Consider the following 19271-nt stretch of genomic DNA (forward strand, 5'->3'; position numbering starts at 1 on the left):
TCAAAACATCAGCCACATTAGATGAAACCTGTGCGACCAAACACAACCCTACAAACCACCTCCCGTTATCAGAACCGCTTTCGTTATGAAGAAGCTTTCATTTTCAGCGTGGAGGACTGGACCAATGCTCGACTTTCTGCCACCAAAGAATTGATTTGGATAATGTGGCCACGTCTCCTGGCAGGAGAGGACTCAAAGTCTATTTTAGCAGCAAGTGGAACACCTCCTGCTTAGAAAGTTAGCGTTCCTGCGGCAGGTTGGAAAGAGTTTACAATAGGCTTTGATGCCTTTGCTCAGCCACATTTCCTCTTCCAGGATTTGTTGGGAAGAGGGGGAGGGAGAAAAGGGAATAGGTCCCAAACCCTTTACTATCTCTTCTGAGCTTGTTGTCTTTTGTAAGCCACAAAGAACAGATTTGCTTTTGTAAATCCTCAGTAATTAAATGAGTACTTCACTGGCTATATTCTTCAATGGTCTTGTTTCCTAGGTTTTGCCTTTGACAGTCATATTTTGCAAAGGCTGCTAAGATGACTAGGCACCTTACCCTACTTAACACTAAACCAATTGATGCCCGTGCACGCTGCATGAAGGAGGAAAAGTTTCATTAATGGCACTTCATTAAAGAACTGCACTGGAAAGCCCTAAATGTGACTGAACCAACTGAAATCCAGAGCGAGCTGTCTATTAGGAAAGCAACAAAGACAGTTTCGGAAACTGAACTCTGGCTCCACTGCAGCGGATTAGGAAGAGTGATGGGATTAGTGTTTAATGACTTGGGGCAAGAGACAAAGGGAATTTCGACAAAGAGGCTTAGATATGGAAGAATTAACACTCTCTATCCCAACCATGCCTCTGATGACTTCCAGCATTCTTTCCTGGCTCTGCTGAAGTTTGGGGAGGGGGGGGGGACAAAACAAAAAAAGACTAGCGGGGCTTTAATACCTCCTTAGCCTTTTCTTATCACAGTTCTTTCTCTTTTTCAAGAAAGAAAAGATCTTTTAATTTTTCTTAATCAATGCAATAAGCAAAGTTGCTAAGGGCTCGTGCTTCATCAAGCTGAAGATGATCGCATTCCTAGCCACGCATTCATGAGTGATACTTGCTGATGCTACAGACCTCTCTCTATTTATACATATATATTCATCCATATATATTTATAGATATATTTAGATATCTGTATATATGTTTATATATATCTATACACATAAAGCACATACTTTTAAAATTACTTCACAGGGAGAGGAATTTGCTTGCAATCGCATGGCCTTGAGAAATCCTTTGATTTGAGGTTGTCTTACATAATATGGAGCAGGGTGAAACAGGCAGGAGGAGCACGTAATTCATTTACTCATACAGCTAATCACAGACTTTCCCAGAGTGACATGATTCAGGGCACAACATGTATTAACCATCGGTAGAGCCCGTGAGCCTGATTTTGCATACTGAAGGTGTAACTCCATTGGAGTAACTCATTATGTACCTCAGCATAAGAGACAGAGAGAAGGAAGACTAAGCAGTAATTATTTAGCAGAGAAAATGTCTTGACGCTAAAAACAATGAATTCAATTTAAAAAAAAGCCCAGTAAGGAAGCTGATCCCCCTCAACTATGATATGGAGACATTAACATATTTGAGCTCTAAGCAGCACTCCAGTCTCTGACCCTTCGGGCACTAACGTCAAGGAGACACTGCTTAAATAAATACACTGCAAGCACCAAACACCCATGAGGAACCTCTCCCGAGAAGTGCAGTGCACCTACTCTGCTCCAGGAGCCTTCATAGTCCGCTGAGCCAAGGGAAGCACCTGCATGTCCCTGAATCAGGGCCCTTCATAGCTGCTGGTCCGCGTTTCACAGAGGTAGAGACACCATCCTACAACTGTGCAAAATTTTCCTGCACTGTAAACCAACTCAACATGTAGTTATTCTTTTATTTTATTTTTTTAAACCAACCCAAAGAGCTCGCAGAAAAGCTAGGTATTCATTTCACGTGTTAGCCAATATGAAATGCTCCCAGAGCAGCTTTAGACTCCAAAGTATTATTTAACCAGTGTGGTTTAGTAGGACAATGGCAGCCCCCTGCCGTAATCCATTCAGGGGCAATACCATCAGTCAGTGTGAAATTAAATACATTACAGGGTAAGAGCTTAATGCGTTTTATAGGCAGTTGTTCATCCACATCAAACTTTAGCTTTTAAAATCCTAACATTTGATCCCACAACAGGAACCATGCCTCGAGAATGAGATTGGCACATTTGCACTGCCAGCAGGGCAGAAAAAGCAGAGCGCAGACTTTAGTGGGAAACGCAATTGCCTGAGAGGGAAAAATGCTCGCATCAAGAGAGCTCTGCAGAGGCACAATCGCTTGTAATACATAGGCAGGACGGGAAAGATGGTAAATACAAACCCAGGGCTGGCTGACTATGGATTATTAGAATCAGTGTTTCCTACCATGGTGCATGTGGGTTTCACTTACATACCTATACATGGAAGAAGAAGAATAATAATAAAATAATAATAATAATAATAGGGTTTCTTTATTTCATCCATACAAATTCCTGTTCTGCAAACTGTTATGCATGTAACACTTATTTCCCCACAGAGTTCGATGGGACTTTTTGCTTGAGCAGGCGGCATTCCCACATCGGAGCCCGCAGTCTCATGCCTTTACACTAGCCTAGTGCTCTTCCTTGACCCAGCTGCCAGGTCTTGCACGGGGGTTGTGCCCACCCGTGCTCTAAAAACCAAATGCTCCGGCTTCCCTTCGCCACGGAAACAGCCTGAGCTGCGAAAATAGTTCATGAGAGAGACGTACGGAAAGCGCCAAGCAGAGGAGCCTGTTAAATTCTGCTCTTGGTTACGCTTGCTTAATGCAGGAGTAAATTCCATTTGCTTCAGCCGAGTTACTCCAGATATAAATAGGTGTAAGTGAGATCAGAACTAGGTCCTTAGAGAGCCCTCTGCCTTCCGTGATGCTGCTTCTTAAAATGAAGCACTGATAAGCCCCAGTGGTAAAAAAATTATTATTTAAAATATCTTCAGAGCTATCTGTTGCCCAAAATGGCTTTTAACTGTTGAAAGAACATCAAACATTTAAAAATGCATAATCTGCTCTCAGCACCAGCACACACTGCCAGGAATATTCGTCAGCCTTATGTTTTTGGATCATATGTCACAGCGGATTATCTGACACTCCATGAACATTGACTGCTTCCTCCAGTTGTGGCTACAAAACTTGTTCTCAGGCATGTCACTGGATGCTACAAGCACCATGAAGTGGACCCTGCCTTCACAGTAAGGGTATTGTATCTCCCCAGCCTACGAGCAAAACTACGCCTTATATCCTGATAGTGCCTTCCCCCTTTGAACAGAAAGAGCCAAAAGCAACTTTGATGAGTTTTCTTTAGCGATGAACATTTGGATAACTCTTTAAAATATTCCAGGGCTCCAGATGCTATTTATCCAGTGGTGTGAGTTGAGAGCTGTAAGCCCCACACCTAAAGAAAGGCTTTATTGCCTGGGGTGAGTGGGTGGGAAACTCTTTAGGCTCAAATGGGGTCAGTGAAGCTACAGGCGAGCGCAGCAGCTGACTCCGAATACAATGGGGGAAGGGCACAAAAAAAAGGATGCAGGGAAATCAAAGGAAGAATTGAATTTATTTGCAGGCTTGTGTTGTCTAGCTAAATGGGGACAAGAAAGGGAAGTCCAGGATCCTCCTTTGCAAAACATTTCAGCTAGCCAGAAATATTTCAATTCACAATAAAAAGTCCTTTTTATTTTTACTCCCCCCTCCTGATGCCAAGATTAGTCCTTTAAAAGATACTCCTTTGGTCTCTACCTTCTTTCCTTTCAACCGTGCCTTATGTGCTTTTCTGGGACAGGCGGGAATCACGTTGAAGAGAGGAAGAGGAAAACTTCTCTGCCACGTAGCCACCTGCCTCTTGCACTACTCCTCCTCTCTTTCCATTCTTCCCTGCCCTTCACTCTGCCCGCTTGTTAAGCCACCTAAGGCTCAGTTCCTTCCCCACGCTGGAGCTCTGGAGGCATGAGAAACTCATATATCCCATATACTCTTCCAGAATATGCCCCACTTCTCCGATGCCCACCTGCAACTCCTGCACATGCATTGCACTCCCTGTCAACGCACTGGGCAGCCCAGATTCAACGGTTTTAAATATGCTTCCTTTCTTCCCATCTTTTTTCCTGCACTGGGAGATTGCAAGGTTAAGTCTGCCCCTAAATGCCACCCATTCCCCTTGCTGACATCCCCTCCCAACTGCATGTTCTCAAAGATGATGCCATGCAACACAATGGCATTGCAGCCCTTCACCCAGCAGCTCATGAAAAGCTCCTAGGAAGATGGCTGTGGAGCATGGAGAGCATGGAAAGTACTACTGCAAGAGAAGCCAAACCTCCTAACCCTGTGAATTACCCACACCGCATGGCCAAGGACCACTTACACCCCTGCCAAGAAGAGCCAAAGGGAATGGCTTGAATGGCTCATAGTCAAAAAAGGCCATTTGTTCTTTTGGGTCCTCTGCTCAACTGCAGACCAGGGTGACCCAGAGACACCCGTATAGGCACCGCCAGTCACCACATGCACTCACCACAGCAGGTTTGGCTCTCCTAGCAGCTCCTGGGCAAGCCCAGCCCCAGCTGAGACACAGGTTTCACAAGAGCCTAAGAGCCAACCCCTTGGCCAACCCTACACTACTGCGTGGCAGGGAGGAAGCCACATCCTGACCCTGTATGTCTATTTTTCAGGATGAAGAGATCAACTCTTAAATTTTCTTCCCTTAACTACATTTTGTCAGCCACCAAGGAGTCCAGTTTTGGTAGCTGGATTCCTAACAGGCTGGATCAGCACTGACCACTGGTCATTAGCAGCACCAGAGGCTCAGAGGCACTAGCTATCAAGACTCTGGAAACGCAGCTTGTTTGCATTTTTTCAGTGAAATGTGTTAATTAAAAATAAAAATAAAAAACAACAACAAAAAAAACCAAAACAGAAAGAACAACCAACATATTCTAAGGCAAACATTTGACTTTTTCTCCCCAAGAAGGAAAAAAAATCTCCCCCAAATTTATTTAATAACAAAAACTTCAAACATGGAACACATCTATTGGAAAAAAAACCCCTTTACCAAAAATTAATTGGCAGTTTTATCTCCTGTTCTACCACACTTTTCTCTCTAATATCTGAATTGCCTGATCATCCAGCACAATTTTTAATGGAAGGGAAATCCACACGTGCCGATCAGAGCCACGTTTTTCTCAGCTCTAGGCTGAAGCGCTGAGGAATTCCTGTGAGGATGGAGGTGGCCTCGGGCTTTCATGCCGATTGTCCTGCCTCCCACCGCCACCCCCCACTCCAAATTGCCATCCCACTCTTAACTTTGCCCTTTCAGCATTTCTGGGCAGGTTCCGAAAACACACACATACTTCTTTGCCACTCCTTGTCTCGGCTGAAACCTGTTCCCATCTACCATTACCTCACCCTGACACACAGGTGCACCTCAGGGCTTTTCAGGAAAACCTACATTTCTCACAAAACAGGTGTCTGCGCCTGCAGCAGGCTAAGTGGAAATGCACCACGGAGTGATCTGGGTTTTCCAGACTCAGCACCATTAGCTTACTTTCTTCGTTTGTTCTGCATGTTTTTCGTAGTTGATAGCCTGACAGCATCTTTGCAATGAATAGGACTATTCAGAGCTCTTCAGTAACTGCTTCCAAGTCATCAGAGGGCAATTTCTCTCCCAATCCCAAGCCACTTAGGCTGGTCCATGCTGAAAATGAATGCCATGGCCAGGCTGTACTCCCAGACATGTAATGATGACATTGAGTTCAATTTGGCTTTCACGAGCAGACTTGTGAGGCCGCTCTGAAGAGGGAAGGGAGCTCAGAGACCTGTACCCTGGCTGCGCTACCCACTCCCAGTGCTTTATCACAAACCTTGAGATATTCAATATTTTCATTAGAATTTCAGGCTTGACTTCATCCCACCCTTCATCCCCAGTAAGTTTCAATCCCTTTTGATTTGGATGCAAGCCTCAAAATATAACCCAGAGAGTCAGAAATGGGAAGGCAAAGAAAACAAACTCAACATTTTTATCACACTGATGCTGGGGACTGTGGCTCCTGATTTTAGGTCCTGACTCATAATATACCTTACATACACTTTACCCTGGGACTGGGTCCAGCAGTGATAGGTTTCTGCCTGACTTGGTGTAGAGGAGGCCAGACTCATGGCTGTTAAGTAAAGAAAATACAAAATTATTCTGGCTTTCCAGTAGTGAAACTGAGAAGGTGATGCAGCCCTGAATTAAACCTGGCAAAAATCCCCAAAGCTTGGTTAAGTTTTTCTCTATCATTTTCATCCTCAGACACAGAGAACAGAGGAGGTGACATGACTCCATCTCTGTGTGCTTCTTCTCAATCAATCAATCAATCAATCAATCAATCCTTTGTGGTTTGTCCATCAACAAGAAATAGTAGAAAGGGGACCAGCTTTCAAGATGTTTCCGGCCAATTTTTGGTGTCGTCTGAAACCTGGATATCCCAGCTATGGGCCTCAACTATTTGCTATCATCCAGACAAAACTCAAACCTCTGAAATTTCACTTATTGCTAGATAACGCAGTTCCTTCTGTTCTTCACGTCTCTCTAGCCAAAGAATTACCTGATTTCACCAAACTGAAACAGAGCTCATAACCTGTCTCCATGACCATCCTGTTTGGGTATTTTCTTTAGGTGAGACTGCTTTCAGCAAATGGATAGTACACAGGCTAGCCAACACATTAGACTAGTAAAATAAACAGATACAGACAAAAAAAATATGTATTTTTAAGGTAAGAACCATAAAAAATACAAAATTCTGTAAAAAGAAAAGCTGAAATGATACAATACTGTTGACCAGCTCTCCTGCTACCCCTGCAAATGCAGCAGTTGAGATGTGTAAATACCTCTAGCTTTCCTGCAGTGCCTGCAGGAGGAATATTGCCTGCTGGGCCAGCCCCAAGGCCAAATAAATGATGCCAAAGCCTCCCAACAAGAGTTAAGCAGTGGCTGTGCCTTGTGCAGCCCCTAGGAAGCTTTGCAACGTCAGAGGTTGGATTCAGCTGCGTTTAAACACCTCCTCCTCCCTCCCTCCACGTTTCCCCCAGTTATTTCAGCTGACAGATGCCCAAACCCACAGAAGCTAGCCTCTCTCTTCCCAGAAACGTTTCTTTGCAGAGAGCAAAGCAGCATCTTGCAGATAACATTTGGCGACGCCTTGACGTGCTCTCTTAAGCAAGAAGCCATCAAATACCGGTGTGCTCTCAGTTTAGGGCATTACCCTCTATTACTGTATTTGTCTTGCCCCCCCATGAAATATTTGCTGGCAAGAGTGAGCACCTACGCTTGTGTGGAAGGCAGACCGATACGCCATGCGGAAGGGTTGTGGGTTTGGTTTTTTTTTTTTCCCCTTTATGAATTGCTATCTTTGATCCATTTTTCATATGTTTCCCTGTGCAAGTGTACAAAGACAAATATTCATTGTAATATTTATGAACGCAGCCTGATAGTTACTATGGTTTCAAAGAAAACAGGAAAAATGGATACAAAACTGGATGCGCTTCACATTAGGCGGCTATAGGTACGGCACATGTTATAAATTCTGTTCAAACTGACTCACTTCTTTCGATGAGGTAAGTGTTGACATTAGACAATTTGGTGGGGAGCATTTATTTCTGCATTTATTAAAATGTCAGTAACAGCAGGAGTAACACCTCCTAAAAGGCTTGCAGGTGCTTGTCTTCAAAAATCCAACAGTTGAAGAGGATAAAAAGACACAAACTACATTTAAAATGATTCACTGGTGGCTGGAAGAGAATAGATACATTTGGGTGTTTAATCAATGTGTGTAATGCATAATTGACACTGCTCAAAAGCAAAGGACTGCCCAACCTGCTAAATTTCAGCATGTTCAAAACACTTTGCAGAATCAAAGCGGAAAAGAAGGATTTGTGCAGATTTCGACGTGTTGCCACAACAATACACTTAATTTATTCAAGGGCTGTGCTTTAGACATACCCAAATGCAGGTGAGCGCTACCTCCGAAATGTAAAGTACTCAAGTGAAAAGGAAGGGGATGAAAAATATATCAGTAAAAATGCATTCAATATGTAAAAATAGCTCTGCAGAGGTCAGGGCGCTAAGCAGCGGAGGCAATGCCTAATGACTACAGACGAAGCATCGGACTGGTACGATAGCACAAAGATTTTTTTCATTCTCTCTCTCCAAAAACCTTTCAGGAGGCTACTTGTGTCCCCCTTTGCTCAGCTCTCCAAAGAAATTGGTAAGGCCAGAATAAGACGTTGGCTTGTTCACATCACAGGGAAATATAAACTGAGGTCAAGAAAACCACAACATCTGGAATGTGAGAAAAGGATTTACTGTTAAGGGCTTAATGAACTCTGAAAATAAAGTTCTCAACTTTGCTAATTTGTTTGGGCTTCAAAGAGGAATAAAATGCAAAGCTGGAAGAAGGTTTTATGGCTCTCCTGAAGAAATAAGGACTACATCTGAGCTAAAATTAGCAAAGCCCAATGACAGTAGGGAGAGCATCACTATTATTTAGCTGATGCTAGGAAAAAATGCTAAATTGTAACTGCTAGCGATTTATGTGCAAATTATTGTGGGAAAAGAGGAATAATGGACTCTGGCTTTGCAGCTCAGGGACAGACAGCGTCCCTGAGCTGATGGGGGACGGGGCTGGGTGGGGATGCGCAGGTTCTTGCGGGTAACAAGGATCTGCCTGACGCCGTTCACCCGGGACTGGAAGGGTGAAAGGATGCATCTGTCCCATCATTTTAGCTTAAATTAGGAATGCATAGGACTATAGCACTTTGGTTCAAACTGTGAGCTGTTTTCATGGTGTGCAAAGCGGAGATCCGTTCAGATGAAATGAAAGCTGGAAGATATACGTTTAATGCACTCCAGGCACTGCACCAGGCACTCGGTCCGTGGGAACCAGATGAAAGCTAATCCAGGGGAAACCCTTCCACAGTGCATGCATAGGGAAGGTGGCAGATCCTCAGCATTGGCTATTTTGCTCTACACTGCCACTCCGACTTTACTGCCCTGTGTGCTAAAGTAACCCGTAGCAAAGCTTAGCCATTTGGGAAGTTGACTGCCTGTATTTCTTAGGCTATTTCTGTGCAGTCTCTCATACCTGCAGGCATCTGTTCTTTCCTTCGTTCCCCTCAAAGAACAGTGTGTAGTCCCCCATTAGGCTGCGAACAAGAAGCTGTGTGAGGACACAGGTACAGATTGTTCCCAGGGCAGCTTTACTGCAGTGATGTGCCCAACAAACAAGAACTAAGAGATCCATTTGAGATTTTACAGCTTGCTCCTGCAGGGTAGCGAATACGCTGGTCTCACTACTGTCAACCAGGAGAGCAAACGCTTCTCTTGCAAAGATGCCACAGACTCAACCACAAGTCTTCTCACAATGCAAATCAGATCCAATTCCACTTAATCCAGGGAGTTTTGACTGTAAAAGGACTGGAAATGAGAGGAGCATTAGGTCCCCAGGATCAGGATCTAATTAGGATTGCCACCCGCTTCCCTGCTTTCACCAAGGGGCCATCTATTGCCTGATAATTGAAGCTGTAATGATTTCAGTGGCCCAGGCCAGGAGGTTAGTGGAAGGAGAGCACACGGAGCAGCAACGGGGTTATTTCCCCGACACAACACTTTGACAAGCTTTTGGTAGCATTTATGACCCTCTTTCACCCTCAGCCATCAATACAGCTGAGGTTCATTCACCACACAGAGCTGCAGGCTGCAAATTGTCTTCGTTGGGTGTAAAAAGGGGATTTGATACCTAATGCAATGCAGTTCTCATCCTGCTCCTACCTGTGAGATCCTGGTCTTACTATAAGTAGCAAGTGCTTTCGGGCTTGGGCTGTTTTTGCTCCCGATCAAGCTGAGGGGACAGGCCTAAGCAAGGAGAGAAGCAGCAGCTGCTCTCCACAGAGGGATGAGCCTTGGAGGATTTTCACCAAAATCACAGTTCTGCAGGCTGGAGTTAGCAACAGTGGGAGGATAACAGTGTTTGGAGCAGTTTTCTTCAGACAACAGACAGCTTCTCCCCTGCAGGTACACATCTCTGCATCGCTGATGTCAGCTTGCATACTGCTGGCTCAGCCATTAAAGAGCTATATATTTATATAGACACATTTTCCCCCATGTATGTATGTACATGTGCTCAGCTTATGAAGACACTGTGGGACAGAGAGTCCTGTTCTCCCTCTGAAAAATCACAAAGGGAGAGACACGAGACAGCACCAGAGGACACCAATTTCCCCACACCCTCAGTTTGCTTCTGTCCTTCAAGTGCAACACACTGAACGACAGCCGCTTACAAAAATCCCAGCACAGCATTTTAGTTCTTTTCTACACAAGGAAAACAAACATTTCCCTGTACGTCCATTGTGTTTTGGGCTTCCTCACTGCATGCAAAATACATAACAAAACAAATGCACTAGAAAAAAAAATACTACAGCTTTGTGGTCTTTGTGGTGCACATCAGAGGTATCAGTTTGGGGTGCAGGTGTCCACACTATCACTTCACCACCATAGATGGCAGTAAATGCCCTTCATCTCCACGCTCCTGCCTGAGAGGTACAATCTCATCAGTACCCTTATTTTCTCTTTCCTGAATCACAAACCCAGTTACACAGCATCCTCCCTGCAAGGATCTCTAAGGACATTACCAATATTAACAACTTAAGGCTCTGGGCACCCCCAGGCACGAGCGTTATTTCTACTTTTTCAAGGAGAAAACACCTCAGTAATCTCATGTGCCCAGGACAGACACCAGAAACCTACAGAAGGGTTGAGAAAAGAACTTGAACCTGCAGGCAGCCGAATCAGTCACGGCTATTGTCCCTGTACGCAGGCCGGTGCAAAATAAGGACTTCACGTCATGAGCTCACCCAGCCGCCAGACGGCCGACCTGTCCGTAGGCTGCTCGCACTATCAGCAGAGCCACAAAACCATTACACGTGAGCAGCCCGTTTCCATAACTGACCATGCTGAGCAATAATTTCACCTTGAAGAGAAATATGAGGTGTGGGTTTCACTTATTTCCTTCCTTGAGGCTTCCCCTGTGGAAAGGACTTGGGGAAGAGCTGCCGGTGGCACTGCCAGCTGGTAGGTGGCACGTGGGATGGGGACCACGGGGGCGGCTGTGTAGCCGGGCAACGACGAGGTGGTCTCGACTGTAACAAGAAGCACCAAAGGCAAATTTCACTCAGACCAATCCAAGAGCTTCCTATAACACTAGGCATACAGGCAGGCCTCCTCCCTTTCTACAATTATTAATTGTAAAATAATTATTTCCCTGAGAAAGAACTTTAATTCTTCAAGTTAACAGTATATTCACATCTGTTTGCAGTATATATTACAAAGTGACTTCGGGGAGGAAGGAAAAAACCCACCACCCAACCTGACCAACTAAACCTTAGTTGTTTAATACAACTATTTCCAAGCATATGCTCATAAAATATTATTTGGGGAAGATTAATTGAAGCACTGATGAAAACATAGTATTTGTTCGCGATGCCAAGAAGGTTCTCAGAGCACTGAAAATGGAAGTGATTCCCCTTTGTTCCTGTGCCGATGGGGTGTTTGGCTGAACGGGAGCAGGGTCCCCACCCTCCCCTCCCCTCTCCGCTTAGAAAAAAATGGCAAAAATTGACCATTAGCTGGGGATTAGCTCATACATTAAATAATGTTGTAAAATATTTTTATGGCGCTACTTCTAGCGGTTTTAAAGATTACTATTCAGGACATCTAAAGCTCAGGGTAAAAAATATATATGCACGTACTTTTTTTTGAAACGGGAACGTTATCTTTAAACAGCAAAGATTACAACCAATTGCAAACCAGCAAAGCATCAACATTTACAGTGAAATCGTTCTTCTCTACTAAATACAAAATATCGTAAGTATAATTACCTCATAATAATTACCTAATCCTTATTATTTTGCTTTTAGAATATTTATTTAGGCTTGGGTTACTAAAATTTCAAATAATACGGGGCCTGCTGTCATGGCTCTTTATCCAAATGACTCGTAGTCTCTTGTAAACAGTTCTGTGATCTGATTTCCATTGGGACAGGAGTCGTAAAAGGCCAGGGATTTGCAATGGATTTACACGTATACTGTTTCAGTTAAGTTACCAAGGTCGACTTAACAGCCCTTTTCCTCAGAGTCTTAAATACATTTGCCACCCATCCTCTTTATACCACGTTCAAGGAAGGGGGTGATGTGATTGTAAAGGATGCTTGAACTTCACTGGAAACCCCAATTTACGTTCTTTCAACTAGCAGCGGTATTTTTATTTTATTTTTTTTTTTTTTTTTAAATGAGCTTTGTGGAGTTGCTAGAAAACCAATTCTTGCTAATACGCACACGGGCGAGACACAGGTTTCTTTGAGTTTTGAAAAGGCCATTCAGGCTTTGGAAAGCAACAGAGAATAACACTCGCAACTCAATTGTATTGCAGATATTAGCCTAGCCCTCTGAAGTCCAAGTTTTGTTCTCAGGAAAAATATATCAGATTACTGACCCACGATAATAGATCTTTTTTAAAAGCAAAGCTCCTCCAGACTAAATACCAACCAACCAAACATTAACACCCTTTGATGGCTTGCTACCTTCTGGGTAAAGTTCAAATAGGGCGACTTGCAGTGATTGTGCAGAAACGTACTGATAATAAAGGTAAACGAAATTTGTGGTTAATTCTCAGGTCTGAATGACTGGTCTGATTGTCTCGTTCACTTGGCAAACAATTTCTTTTCTAAATGTTATTGCAGCCACAGATATAATTTCTCTAACACTGCAGAAAGAATCAGATTAAAATATGATACAGAAGCAGCACTTACCTTGGGCTGATTAATATGCTTAAGCTGTTACTGTGCCACCATGCTTAAAAGCATAAAGATACGCTTTTCTACACTAGTCTATATATATTGATACCTCCCGTGTGCCAGGAAAACCTCTTTGATTAGTCACACTAAACCATTGCTTAAGTGGTATGAATTTCTCAGGCCTGCACTTTCCATAATCAAGTAATAAATTCTGGGACTAATCATAAGCATGGCTGTCTCTCCTAGGTGATGCGCAAGGAGATTCATCAGGAGTTTCTTTAACCAGAGGAAAACTAAAACGCCTAAAATAATTAAAAATGCATCCTACAACTCGGAGCAAAATTCATTTCAGAGGTCAGAAATGTACATCAAAAGCTATGCACCGCTTCGTGGCAAGCACCTGACTGCGTTTTGGGAGGGATTTTTGTTTGAGCATGAACTTTTGCTCAGTTCTAGTTGGATCAGCCTGTGAAACAAAAACGTTCAGCAGGTAAAACCAAAGTGCTGTTGAAATAAAGATATTGAGGGTTTTCTTCTTCCTCTTTCACAGGCCAACAGCGACTGCCCAAGGAGGTACGCACACAGTGATCTTCTACAATCCAGAAACTTTCCTCTACCTGTGTGCCATCTCTCAGAGCTGCCGCAATCAGCTTTAAGCAAGGGGGACATCTGAGCTGGGCTTTTGAACTTGATTATATGAAATATATGAATATATGAAACCCTAAGACCTACAGAGTACTCTTCAGCACTCTGCTGCCCTAAATGACAACATTCTTTAAAACTGTGCATGAAATTTAATCTAATTCTTTTGTACTCGTGTTACCATACGCTTGGCTTAAACATTGCGTTTTTAAGCCAAAATGCAAAGTTAATCTATCATAATGCCCCTCCAGGTGAGATTTATTATAGATCACTTTCTAAAACTTGTGTGTTCTATGTGCATATGCATACCATATTCATCTTATTATTATCCAGTTGAAAAATTCCCAGTGTGTGCAACGCCTCAGATATAATAGCAGGCATGCCAACAGAATATGACACTTATGCTAATCTGCACCCCGCTGTGGAAAAACATACACAAGGATTCCATTACCACATTCATTAGGCTGCAGTGCACTTCATCTTGAATAGGGATTATGAACTATAATAGAGTGAAAACAGTTGATTGAATCCACTTAGCCAAATCTCTATGACATTAGCCAAATATTTCAGCGTGAGGAAGAGGAGGAGTGGAACCTTCTCCTGGTGGGGTGTGCTGCCTTCACCCTGTCTTTCTCCGGCACTTCGGTTTGGATGGGGCGAGTTTTGAGAAAGCCAAGGTCACGATGACACTTTGTGCTGAGACAGTGTTTTAAATATTCAAAGTGCTACCCAAGAATTAGTCAAGAGCAACGCGACATAGATGCTGTTGGGACTGACAGGGACTTTCCAGACACATGCACCATTACTTGGTTTGCACAGGTTCTTCAAAGCACGTTAGCAAATTCTTCATGCACCTGCTATATGCTTTTTTGGCCCCGACGGAGAAGATTTCCAAGCTGACCATACGTGCAGCAAAACCTCCCAGTGACGACATTAAGCTGCTTAAATAGTAATCACATTCAGATGAAAAAAGATGCTGTCCAGTTCTGTGTTCAAGCTTCCCAAGTATGCTTTGAGTGTATATTCCATTTTTGGTTCTACACAATACAGTTGCTGCCTGACAGCCTGCCTTCCTTGGCAGAAAATTCAACTCCAACTATTTAAAATATTGTCAGAAATAATAAAGACCGGAATACAAGTTACCACTCGAGAAATGTTTTGGAATTTAGTTGTGCCCAGAAAAAAAAAAGGGGGGGGGGGGGGGAGAAAAGAAAAAGAAGGAATGAAGCCTTCCCCACGTACAAGACTCAAAAGATGATAATAAAAACCTTCTGTGCTTAGTATTTAGTCATTTCTGGGACTCTCTTGTTTATATATGTCCTTTTAACGTAGCAACTAAACAGGAAGTTCCTGTTAGCAGCAGCGCAATGTAACTGAAAGAAGAATCGCTGAAACTTGTGATAGAAACTTCTGTGCTCTTTTTATTTTTTTTTTTTTTTGGTTGAAAAGCAAAAGAAAAGGAAAAGAATAGAAAAACATGGAAAGCGTCATTGAGCAACGAAATATATTCAGCATGTCTAAATGTTGTTTTATTTCCATGCATCTGACCCGCGTTGCACAGTACTTACTCAGGGGCACTTGCTGAGCTCAGTTATCCCCCAAGTGGTTCCCGCTCCTGCTGCACCGTCAGCTCTTTTTCCACCCAAGTTTTGGCAAAGCTGGGGGCAGCTCCAGCCGGGACAGACAAATCCAGCATCAGCCAACATCAGCCTGGAGAGGGGACATTCCCCCGCTGCCTGCCAGCCTCCCGGGGTGAAGCTGGCATGGGTCAGTGGGGCCAGCAAGGATGACTCCTGAGCTCTTCCCTCCTAAAAATGCAGGGATGGGGAGTCAGGGGATGAAGAGTGCTTGCAGGTGCTCCCCTCCGCACCTTCACTTGACTGACGGTGCTGAAGAAGCCAAGAAGGAACGCAGATAAAATTAAGAGTAGTAAAAGCAAGAGATGGATGTTGTTGATGGAAAAGTTGAGCAAAAGTAGGATTTGGTGGGAGAATTCACTTGAAGAGAAAGGTGACAGAGATTAGAGAAAGCTGGAAGGGACCAAACTGGCAGTGATGTGGGACGAAAGACTGAACTGATTTGGAATTTGGGAAGAAAGAATTAATTTCTGGGCAAAAAAGCAGCTTATACAACAGTGAGACATCTAGAGTAAAATCCAGCATCACGTTAATCAATGTGCGTGGGAGACCAGGCAACTAATCATCACGCAGGCCCTGGGTACAGGCTGCGGGGGTTCAGGAATAAAACCATGCATCATGGGCAGGGCTTACCGCTGATGTTATTACACTTTTGTTTTTTTTTAAAAATATCTCATGTATGGAATTTCTGAGCCTGTAGAGTTAGCAATACTGTCAGTCGAAATGGCACGGGGGTCCAGCCAGCTTCATAAATCCCCTGTTGGGTTCTGGATTTGGCATTAACCTGTGCAGAAAAAATCTGTTTTGCTGGCATTACTTACTCGGTTTTCAAAGTCTTGCCCAAAAATAAATAATTGGGTTTCTGCATACATGCAGGTACTTATCTCAGGAAGATGGTGAGTGCTATCTGAAAGGGTGATCTCAGCGGAAGCTAAGGTAGGTCAGTATTTTACGGTGTCAGGTCTTTTGACTATAGGCCCAGTCTTCGTGGAGAAAGTTTTATTGCTAACTTCAGAGGGAACAGCTCTGCGGCCTGTATGAAATACCCAGGAGAAGAACGAGCACTCTATAAACTCCTGAAGCAAATGCAACTCCCAGGAATGGCACGAGGAAAATAGAAGTTTTACTAAATATATAAACCACTTAATTTACCAGAAAGAAGGAACATGCTCTGGGGATGATTTTTTTTTTTCCTTTAGTTGAGGTCCAGCTTCTATTTTTCAACCTTGAAAGGTAAGTGGGAGCATCAAACAGGTTGAACGAGGCACTGTTTTCTTGCTACAAGAACACGGCCCTTTGCACCGAGATTGTAATACAATCCATCCTCTCTGGGACTGCAAATGCTACAGTGCAAAACTGTGTTTGAAAACCTCTTTTATCATTCATCGTCTCCAGACTGAAATCATTTTTGACAACCTCTGCAGAAAACAAGCAGCTTTCTGGCTACTGGCGAGCCGATTAAAGGGAGGAAACACATGTTCACTGTCAGACAGAGCCCCTGGAGAAAGCATTGACAACCTTTTAACCTCCTTTCCCAGTGAAAGTGCCCAAATGTTTCTCTGGAACAAAACCCCAGCATTGTTTTAAGCATCTTTTCATTTAATGCACTATATTTTTCGAGATATATTAAGAGTCAGAGGAATTCCATTTTAACGTGGAGGTTTCACAATCCATTCAATTCCCATGCAAATGGTCATATAAACATTTATTAATGGGGAATATCTTTTTACGAACTAACTTTTTTCTTGTCTTTCTTCTTCTTTTTTCTTTTCTTCTTTTTTTTTTTTTTTCTTTTCTTTTCCACTGTCTGACCACAGTTTAAATACCAACACATTGAAAAGTTCACTAACCTCTACAGTGATTTCTCAAAACAAGCCAAAAAGCCACAGGAGTGAAATTTTCTGAACAGTAGGAAGGCTGACTAGCAGACATTATTAGCACTTTGAGCATTCAAATCTGGCCATGGAAACTTTTGTGAGTTACAAGATGCTGGGGCAGGAAGCACTACACATTACTGATGTATTTGTTATCAAGGGAACCAGTTTCCACTGTATTTAATCATCAGCAACAGGGGAAAATAAATTTTCTTTTGAGAAGTAAAACAAGATTTTTTTTTTTTTTTTTTTTTTTTTTTGGTAAGAAAGTGCTTTCAGAGCAATTGGTCTGGCTTTCTTTGTAGTTATAAACGTCCACTCAGAGGTTGTTTAACATTTAACCTTGCTATTTTTACCTTAATATCAGCAGCTGGAATAGTTCTGTCTGTTTTGATAAAACGAGACTTTTTTCCATGTTGCACATTTGCTTTTACAGCTGAAAGGAACTGTTCCAGCTGAAGTAGGTAACTATAAAACTGCAGTGGTCTCAGCCGCCTGGGAGAGGAGTAGATTATTTGATTAAATGTTCCTGTAAGTAACTGCACAAGGCACTGTCCAATAACGCACAATATTTGCTAATGAAAGATAAAAGGCTGCAAGCTCTGCAGGTACAAAGTCCCACGGGGATTTGCTGTTCCTTCTCCAAAGACCTGGTTCTACCCGTGCTCCATAGCTCTGCTACCGTTTAACTTGTCTCGGTTTTCGCACGGATTACGACTTGGCTAATGATAGTCGTGGTGGGGAAATATTTCAAAGCTGGAGCTTGGCTTCTCCAATGTCGCTCCAAAAGGACTTACTCCGTTTTGGCTTTTTTATTTCGTTTTTCTTTCTTCAAAAATAGCCTCGCTCCAATAACGGAGTTCAAAACGCAGCCGGCAATGTTTAGATGGCAGCTTCATCCGCTTTCTTTGGGCACGGCAGCTGTTCATGCACGAGTCAGGTTTTTGCGTTGCTCTTCATCACAGAGGCAGCGTTTTAAATTGACTCGCTGGGACAAGCGGCACAGAAGATGTCCCTCCTGACGGTGTTTCTCCTGGGTCCCCAGTTGGCTGAACCTACCTTAGGTAACTGGAGAAGGAGGATGCAAACCCAGCTCTGCAGCGGTGTTTTGCACAAGACTGGAAGTCGGTGGGGCTTGTGTTTCTGAGTCATTTAAATGCCTTTGGAAGAAGGCCACCCATGGAGGGAAGGTATGCTTCAGCTGAGCACCTTGAATCAGGCAGGCAGTCAAACAATCACCGCTTTCTTCTGACCCGCTCCTGTCCTACCCCGGCAAACATTCCTATCTAATGCATCTCCCACAGTTACAGGAAGCAATCTCATTCTTATTTTAAGTAACACAACAGTTTTAAAGGAGGAAATTTCTCTGAGAACAGAGTTATAAAAGCAGAAGAAGCAATTCCTCAATGTTTCTCCTTTCCAGGAGATGCCCGTTGCACAACTTTGACTGTCCTCCCATATCCAAGAGTTTCACAGCAGGACCTGACCATTAAAAAAGTCGCATTTTTCACCTTCTTCTCAGATCCAAAAGGGGGCCCTCCCCTCTTTTGAACTAGGGAATAAGAAAATCAGCTCCCATCCACAAACTTGTGAAATCCATCAGAACAGAAGCCAGGAGCATTTGCAGAAGTGCCAAGAAATGGCTCTGAGCAAACTCAGTCAAAAATACAACACAACAATAAATAGTAATAGCCCTTGAAATTTTTAGCTGAGGATCATGACATGGTTCCTAAACGAGGTAAATATCATTATGTCAATTTTATAAGTGGGAAAGCAGGGACCCGACAGCTGAAGAATAGCCTGAAGACAGCTAGTTGGTGGCAGGCCTGGAAATGGATCCCAGACCCTCCTCGTCTCCGTCCCACACTCCACACCTCCCACAACACACACTGCTTGCACGCAACAGCTCCATGCAATTTAAGTTTGGAGGAAACATGACTTTATCCAGGCTGAATTGTTTATCACAGGCCATGAAATGCCATGGATGAAGTTACCCTTGTAGTAAACTCTGCTAATTGTGTTCAGCCAAAATCACGTGCACGGCTTACAGATAAATGCAGAATAACAGGGTTTACCAACTTCTAATTTAGGCGTACGTAGCTGACCCTCTTCTACGCGGAAAACTCCAAGCAGGTGAGTTTAGTATATTTTTATTTACCCCCTGTTCAAACCTTATTTTCTAGAAAACAGCCTTCTGTCTT

The 19271-nt window shown here is 43.3% G+C and overlaps 1 protein-coding gene across 4 annotated transcripts in view; it reads right to left on the bottom strand.

The window, feature by feature from the left end:
* Nucleotides 1-19271, bottom strand: part of MEIS1 (Meis homeobox 1) — a 234056-nt gene that overhangs the window by 142381 nt on the left and 72404 nt on the right. The gene's annotated exons all lie outside the window — the stretch shown is intronic.

The sequence above is a fragment of the Nipponia nippon genome, unplaced genomic scaffold (genome assembly GCF_047370975.1).
Source record: "Nipponia nippon isolate SJK-2023a ecotype South Korea unplaced genomic scaffold, ASM4737097v1 scaffold_4, whole genome shotgun sequence".
Lineage (NCBI taxonomy): Eukaryota > Metazoa > Chordata > Aves > Pelecaniformes > Threskiornithidae > Nipponia > Nipponia nippon.